Consider the following 7,866-nt stretch of genomic DNA (forward strand, 5'->3'; position numbering starts at 1 on the left):
AAACGCACATCCACCGAACGATGTTGGCTCAGATTCGGATATAAGGCTACGTTGAGATTCATGAGAACACCATATCAATGTCAATTAGCTGTAGTATAACACTTGTGAGTGGAGGAAACCGGGAACAAAAGCGAAATGACACTCACATCTACGTGTTCGCAACAACAACAAAAAATTGCGATCAAAATCTGCACTAAATTAGCCTATGTGAATTGAATTTATAATAGGCACAATGAAGATGATCTGGTTCAGTGAACTTTTTTTGGCGAAGCTTGGCGTCAAAGTTGCAAATTTCTTTCGCCATGTCGGCGCACTTACTTTAACAACACTGGTCAACAGAGTTTTGCAATTACCTTAGCAATTGGTTTATAGTAAATAATATAATATTGCTAAAGGTTTTGTGATTACTGTACTTCACAATACATTTGTTGAACCAATTATATAGAGACATCATGTACATAACTATAACGACGAGCTCGTAGGATTTGGTTTCGATCAATTTTTTTTTCATTTTGTTGTCCAGTGTAAAAGAGAGCCAAAGCCAGGTTGGCATGAACCGTGCCTTTATTATTGATTTGCAATTTTCTAGAAAGCTATACAAAATTCATTGATTCTTTATTAGAGTCGATTTATATTCTCCGTGAACAGTAAGCGTGAATTGTAGCTTGACAAATTTTGTTTTCTAAAATGTGTTTATATGACGACTGAAACGGTTATTTTGATGGGTTTATCGGCTTAATCAGTCCGTGTATACTAGCAAAAACGATTTGTTTTTTCTTATTCCGACAGTTTCGGTGACTTTATTTTCTACTCCTTGAAAAAGGTGAAATAAAGTCACCGAAACTGTCGGAATAAGAAAAAACAAATCGTTTTTGCTAGTATACACGGACTGATTAAGCCGATAAACCCATCAAAATTTTCTAAAATGAATATCATGGTGAGCGAGCGTGAAGAAGAACTATTTAGTTGGATGAATTTGCATTGCATTTTTAAAATACCGAAGGATGTCATTTTTATGATTTTTAGTAGTTCAAAACATTGTAAAAGAAGGATTTAGCAAACTTTATCAACAATCTATGCATCCATGAAATACTTGAAATTAATAATCTTAATAACATATTAACAAGATTAATGAAAATTAAGAAGAAGTTTTGTATAAGACACGACCGCATGTTAACGTGGAATAACCTGTATAACGTCGTGCTATAGGTTAGGCAATATACTCGATTGAGGTTGATCAATTTGCTAGTTCTTAATAATTAATTCAATAATTCTTTTTCAACTCTCTTTTTTTTAATGATTGTTTATTACGGGAGAAGATATTACTTGTTAGCTAAATTTATACGAAAATAATGTTGAAGATTGCTGGAGCACAAGTGTCTGTAAAGCGGCTTATTAAAAGCAGCATGTATTAAAATGGATGATGTAACAAACTTCAGCTTCTCCACTCACCTCAGCTTCTTTCAAAAATAGTTGAGAAGTCTACTTCCGATCTCACTTAACGGTGAAAACTGAAGATGTGACAATCTCAGTAAGCACGGTGATTCTGATTTGATTTGCGTCTTTTACCGTGGGATTTTCCTTGTTGTTATCTGAGACCAAGCCGACCTTTCCAAGCCAAAGATATAACGACGTCGTTTTTGGTCACCTTTCTCGGTAGCACTTAGCTCGCGAAAACACTCATATTAGGTATTTGACCAATTTGTTTTCCGGAAATCGCCATCTTAGATTCCCAAAGAGCTTTGCTGAAGAAGCTATCTGGTATATTGAAAATTAGTAAAAATATTTTTTTCATCTAACTGTTAGGTGGATTGATCGAAAAACTAAAAACGCCAAAAGTAAGGCCTTGTTCTATGAAACACTTTTGCTGAAGACATTTAATACATAAAATAAATTTTCCACAGTCAAATCTAGAACGATCACGATTTTTCTAGTTTAAACCACTGTGCACTGTGGGATTTTCAAATAAATCTTTCCACCAATTGTTAATGTCTTGACATATAACCCTTGGAATGTATAGAAACTATTTTGGAAGTTATTTCATAGAATGAAGGTTGAAAACGTGCTTTGAAAAAAGTATTTCGTTGTTTTTATATCACATTTTTGTACCTTACGACTTTCAAAAGGGTATTGCTCAAAAATGTACCGTACGATGATTTTGAAATTTTGACCAGAGATTTTGAACGTCATAACGAATTGAATGGTGTACTAAGATTTTTTGGTGCATTTTTTTTATAAAAACGGTCTGTGGGAGCACCGTGGGTCGGTTTCTGGCCTCTGTGTCCTATACCTATATTAGGGAAAATACTTATATTAGGGCATCTTCAGCGGTGGTCCAAATCGTTGTTTTGTTTTTTCTGGAACAAACTCCAATTCACTGCTGCACCGGTAGTGTAAATTTTGTTTTAAACCAGATCTAAATTGAAAAAATTTGAAACTGGTATATGTTTCGGTCTATTTTTGTCACTTTTTGGAACAAGAAATAGATCGTTCCAAAACCCATTGTACGCTACCAATAGGTGGGTAAAATGTCATATTTCAATTGAATACCTCCTTCTTAGCTATTTTCATATAAGCGTTTTGCGAGTGTTGGGGAATAAACAAAACAAAGATTTTTTATCACAATTCACAATTCATTTTTGTGGATTTTCTGAAGAAGAAAATGAACAGGTTTGTCGTTTTCGGCTTCAAGGAAACCGATCAGCAAAAGGGGGAATTCTGGAAGACCATAACCGTAAGTTCAACTACTTGATTTGCAACCATCAGCCACCAGGATGACAAATATGTTGGGTATTTGTTAATCGCCTTAATTGTAGTGGGACTAGAGGAGACCTTAAGAAGCCAGAAAAATGTTCCTCGAAGACAATGAACTGAAAATGTTCAAAATGCAGGTTTGTTTCAATATCCTCAAAACCCAACCCAAGTTTGAAGAACTGCAAGATTTGGAAATATTGATGAGATGAAAACGGAAGATGAACATCTACGCGATCAAATATTTTTCGCTAACCTCTGAAGCCTTGTAGCAGAAATTTTTCGATCATACTAATCCATCGTGAGAAATGTCACTGACGCTCGGGTCAACCCGCCAAACCCATAAAGCCTTGTGGATATAAAGTGTCTTGCCAAAGTTATCTTTCAATGTGCGTAAAAATTATCGAATTTCCGTTTGTTAAGTATTGAGTGCTTTTTATTATAACAAGTCTCATAAATTGATAGCATGGGGTATTGAATTGTTGACAGTATGACAGATGTCAGTGGTTTAAAACAACCAGATATACAACACCGGTGCGGAGAACGAAAAGTTGGTCTATATTATCTTGTTCTATTCTGGTTTCGCTGGTGTAAATCTAGTATAAAGTTGTTTCAAAAATAGACCACCGTTGAAGATGCCCATAGGTGACATTTGGTCACTTTTTGCTGTTTTTCAGGAACCGGAAGATGCAACAAAATTGCACCTGGGGTCGATTTGGTTCCCTGGATATCTCAATTTCTGAACTACTCATATGAGGTGGTCATTATTGCCTGTTTTCTAAAAACCTGAAGACATAATTTTGAACTTCGAAGTGACGTCTAAAGTTGATTTCCGGGTTTTGAACACGATGCCGTTTCCGAAAATATTAGAAGGCCTAATAAAATACCTTGTTTTCAGATCTGATTGGTCGAAATCTGCGTTCGAAACAAAGCTTTCCATTTTGACGTGGGACTACGTCTTCGTTCTCTATACTGGTATTCATTCTGTAAAATTGGAAATGAAACTGGCAAATGTTGCGTCAGATTTCAAACGATGATAACAGCATAATCGCATGATGGATAACAATAACCAATATGTTAGTGGATAGATAAAATGTTGAAAAATCGATGAAAAGTGTCAAGGACAAATTTACGCGAACAATGAACCAATCACATGCGAGCATTCCTAGCACAGACAACATGAATAGACACCAACCATTCCCTGTGATAGTCTCTGTATCAATATCCAAAAAAAATGACAGTCTTCCCCGTCACAATAGGTTAATTTATGTTTGCTTCCATGAACCTAGACTAATTTCATGACTCGAAGGTGAAGGTTTTTCGAAAAGTTTGAAACAACCCCTTTTCTTGATCAATTTCTAAACCTGCTGTTAGAGCGTAATAGAAACTGATGTCTTGAATGAAAACATGCTGGTACAAGTAACAGTAGCGTAGAGTATATGTGGAGAGGAGTGCCGGTAGTTTCTCGTCGTCTATCATTGCAGCGGGCACGACTTCTATTCGCGTGATATCAGAACTGCAATGCTGCTTCTTATGATTTTTTTTGTAAGATTTGGACCACTGCGACCATTATTTTGATCTTTTGTGGTATACCTCTTCTTTAGTCTAGGTACTCGTGGCAGACATATTGATGGAAGTGATCGTCGTTGTCCTATCGCACCCTTTCTCCCAATTAGGCACTGTATTTCGTATGAAATGTATTACCTCATTAGGATTCGCAGACCAGACCTCAAAAGGCTCCAAAGTTGCTTTTCCAAAGGCTCTTATTCTGCGCTGTATTAGTGCACTGCAGTGGCTTCTGATGATGATTGAAAGTTTATCTCATAAACATGATTACCATGAAAACCATAAATTACTCTACAAGAATTAAACATTTTTGCAACGGTTATGAATTATTTTTATTTATTTTTTTTTTCTTCGACTTTCTTTCATTTTTTATCTTTGAAATAATCGTGACCGACATAATATCGAACGAGTAAGTTCGTAAAAATACTAATTCATAGAGAAGTAGGAGCCGGCGAGTGCTTGTGAATTTTTATCAATTTACTAAGATCTATTCAGATTTTTTTTTTTACATTTCAACAGTGTTAGATATTTTATTATTTTTAACTTTACGAATAAGATAATTTACTTACATTAGCTGTCTTCATGAAACAGTCATGATACAGTGAATGTAATTGTTGGCAAATGTAACAAACTTGTGAAGCAGAAAAAAAAATCTTTTAAAACTTTAGTCCCACAACTTGTAAGCCGTAAATGATTTCATCGCCATGAGATTCAAAGCACGGCAATCCAAGTCGAATTGCATATTTATACCAGTCACAATTAAAGCTTCCGTAGACGGGGTTTGAAGCCAGGCTACTTTTCGAAAGCCTAAAATAACAGTCGATAAAGCAAATCAATATGAGCTTTCGTTTTTCTCCATATTGATCGACCAATCAGAGCAAGGCACGTAAAGCGTTACTTCGTGCCGCGGGAGCCAAAACTCTGGCTCCGAATAGTTAGCGATAGCTGAGCATCGGTCTATTACTGGTGAACCTTCCTCAAAGGCGGCCGAGACTATCGAGGTTAAGCTTAAGGCTTTTAGATATTTTTTGAAATGAGATAAAGTGCTGAAACGGAAGAAGTTATACTAAAATTATAACAGGAAGAAAAATAATAACGAAGCGGAAGAAAAGTTATAAAAAGACTAAAGAGAAGAGAGAGTGAGTTAGAGGGAAAATTAAATTATGAAAATAATTAAATAAATAATTTTAATAGATAGGCTGCTGGCCACGTGAGGCTGTGAATAAATCTCAAACTAGTGATAGTACCAATCGTAAACTAAAAGGTAAAACTATTTGTGCATTGCCGAAGTAATAGTACAACGTTATAGTTGATGTCATTCGCCTGAAGAAACCTTCAGGCGAAGGTTTTTTTATTTTCCGCTAGGAATATCAGGGAGTTGACAGGAGTCCTCCCCAGCGTCCGTCGGCAAAGTTTAACGCCCGGCGCCCTCAACCCGTTCATTACCAACAACCGTCACCAGCCAATTTTCCGCTAGACAGCTCCTTGGTGACGACCAAGTGGTAGCTAAGCGACCATCTTCGTCGTCGTGGGACCCAGCAAGAAACCAGCAAACAGGTTAGATTTAAAAAAAAACCGCATGCGCGACAAAGTTGTACAGGGTCGATAAAGAAGGGAAGACGAAAATAAATGAGTACGCACTGTACTACTGTGTTGCATTACCAGTAAGAAAGCCTACCGTTCCGCTATCGTTACCGTCCTGTAGATTTTCGCTTTGACAGTTAGTCGTTTTACCTGACCTGCCCTGAGAGGATTTAGCCGGGCCGGTACAAAACACGCTTCCCCGCAGTACAGACATTTGTCGGTACTGGCGCTTAAGCGGGGGAGCTTTCGAAGGGTAGTCACGGAGGAGAGCCTATCATTTTGCGGGCACGGCGATAGTTACCGGTGGGTAATATCGGTCCGACAAAGGTTCCGTCACTTTGAAGCGATCCCGAGCGACTAGGAAATCATTTTGTGCCAGTACAGTAAAGCTGGTGATCCCGTCTGGCGTGGCTTTACTGTTACATTTTGAAATGTAAGCCGTAAATGATTTCATCGCCATGAGATTCAAAGTGACGGAACCTGTTGGGTTGCCGTTGTTGGGTCGCACTTGCAAGCACGACGCAGACTGACTTTGGTCTCGATGACACAGGTCTATAAGAGTTATCAGCATCAGCTGACAAACAAATTTTTAGACCAGCAATGCTTTATGCTGTACCGATCTGGTCAAGTTGCTGTTCAACAAGGAGGAAACGCTCCAAAGGATTCGGAATAAAATTCTGAAAATGATTATGAAGCGTCCTCCTTGGTTTTGACACTCGAATTACATAGACTTACTGGTGTTGAACCATCAGAAGCTATGTCAAATAAAATTATTAACAATTTTCGACAAAAATCGTTGCAATCCTCAATTGCTACGATAAGCTCTCTTTATAGCCAATAAGTTAGCAATTAAGTTAGTTGTAAGTTTACTTCCCCTTTTTTGACAAGTGGGTTTAAATCCTTACGAACAATAAGTCCTTATTGCGAAAGCAAACAAATCCTAATAATTAAAATTACAAATTTCTAACAGTGTTGAGAAGTCACCATTTGTGATTAGACACACATACTAATTACCTACTAATATTTATCATTAATACTTAAACTACTAACAAATCCCCCCCTTAAAAAAGCATCAGCTTACTCTTCTGTGTGTGATGAGACATTCCTTTCAGTCTATAAATAACGCTTGCACAGCAGTGCGTGTAGTTAGAGATGAGCAATAGAATAAGTCGGTAGTGGAATGTGATACGATATAGATTGGAGAACAGTACCACCGTCCCGCGTAGTTTTATTGTTCAAAACATCATGCCGGAGACAGGGAGATTGCGGGTTCACGTCCCGTCGGGATGCGGTATATTTTTCCAAATCTGTATCATATTTCCAGTCCGCTTATTTTTCGCTCTTTCTACTGCTCATACTGTCTGCTTAATGTACTCGATTACAGTTGAAATAATGAATTTCGATTTTCACGATAACTGACATACAAAGTTTTGATTGTCAGGTAATACGATGATAATACCAGTTGAATCCAGTCACCATTAGTATTTTTTGTTAAAAAAAACTTTTAATTTTCTTGCTTAATAAGTACAATAAGTTTGAATCCACTTAAAATTCTTTTAAAAAATGAGAATACAAGACATTTTTTTTGTGAGTCAATTTGCATTAGAACAATGTTAATTGAGAACCGAGTAAATATCATTTAAAGAACATTGATCGAGCTCAGGTTGACACTTGTCGCTTCTGTAACATGGAAAGTGAATCCTCGGAATATCTACTATGTAGCTCTGGTGCATTATACATGAGCAGATTCAAATTTCTTAGCAAGGGTTGCTTGCAACCGAGTGAGATTTGGTCTGCTAATCCTGGAAAGATTGTTGGCTTTATAATGTACATTCTACATTACAATTAATAGAGGCAGTAGTCTATTTCCACAACAAAAAATGGGAACCTTTATGACATATTAGCTGCCAGCATTACCCCCCCTCCCCCCTCCCCTTTAGTTTTGTTTGACAAGATTGAAACGGT

General features: G+C 37.1%; 1 long non-coding RNA gene across 1 annotated transcript; it reads left to right on the top strand.

Annotated features, from left to right (window-relative positions):
* The first annotated feature begins 5,324 nt into the window (after positions 1-5,324).
* On the top strand, positions 5,325-5,962 carry LOC129720176 (uncharacterized). The gene is made up of 3 exons (XR_008727242.1): positions 5,325-5,456; positions 5,512-5,581; positions 5,647-5,962. It is a non-coding gene; the product is annotated as an uncharacterized LOC129720176 (long non-coding RNA).
* Positions 5,963-7,866: the final 1,904 nt, after the last annotated feature.

The sequence above is a fragment of the Wyeomyia smithii genome, chromosome 2, assembly GCF_029784165.1.
Source record: "Wyeomyia smithii strain HCP4-BCI-WySm-NY-G18 chromosome 2, ASM2978416v1, whole genome shotgun sequence".
NCBI classification, from domain to species: domain Eukaryota; kingdom Metazoa; phylum Arthropoda; class Insecta; order Diptera; family Culicidae; genus Wyeomyia; species Wyeomyia smithii.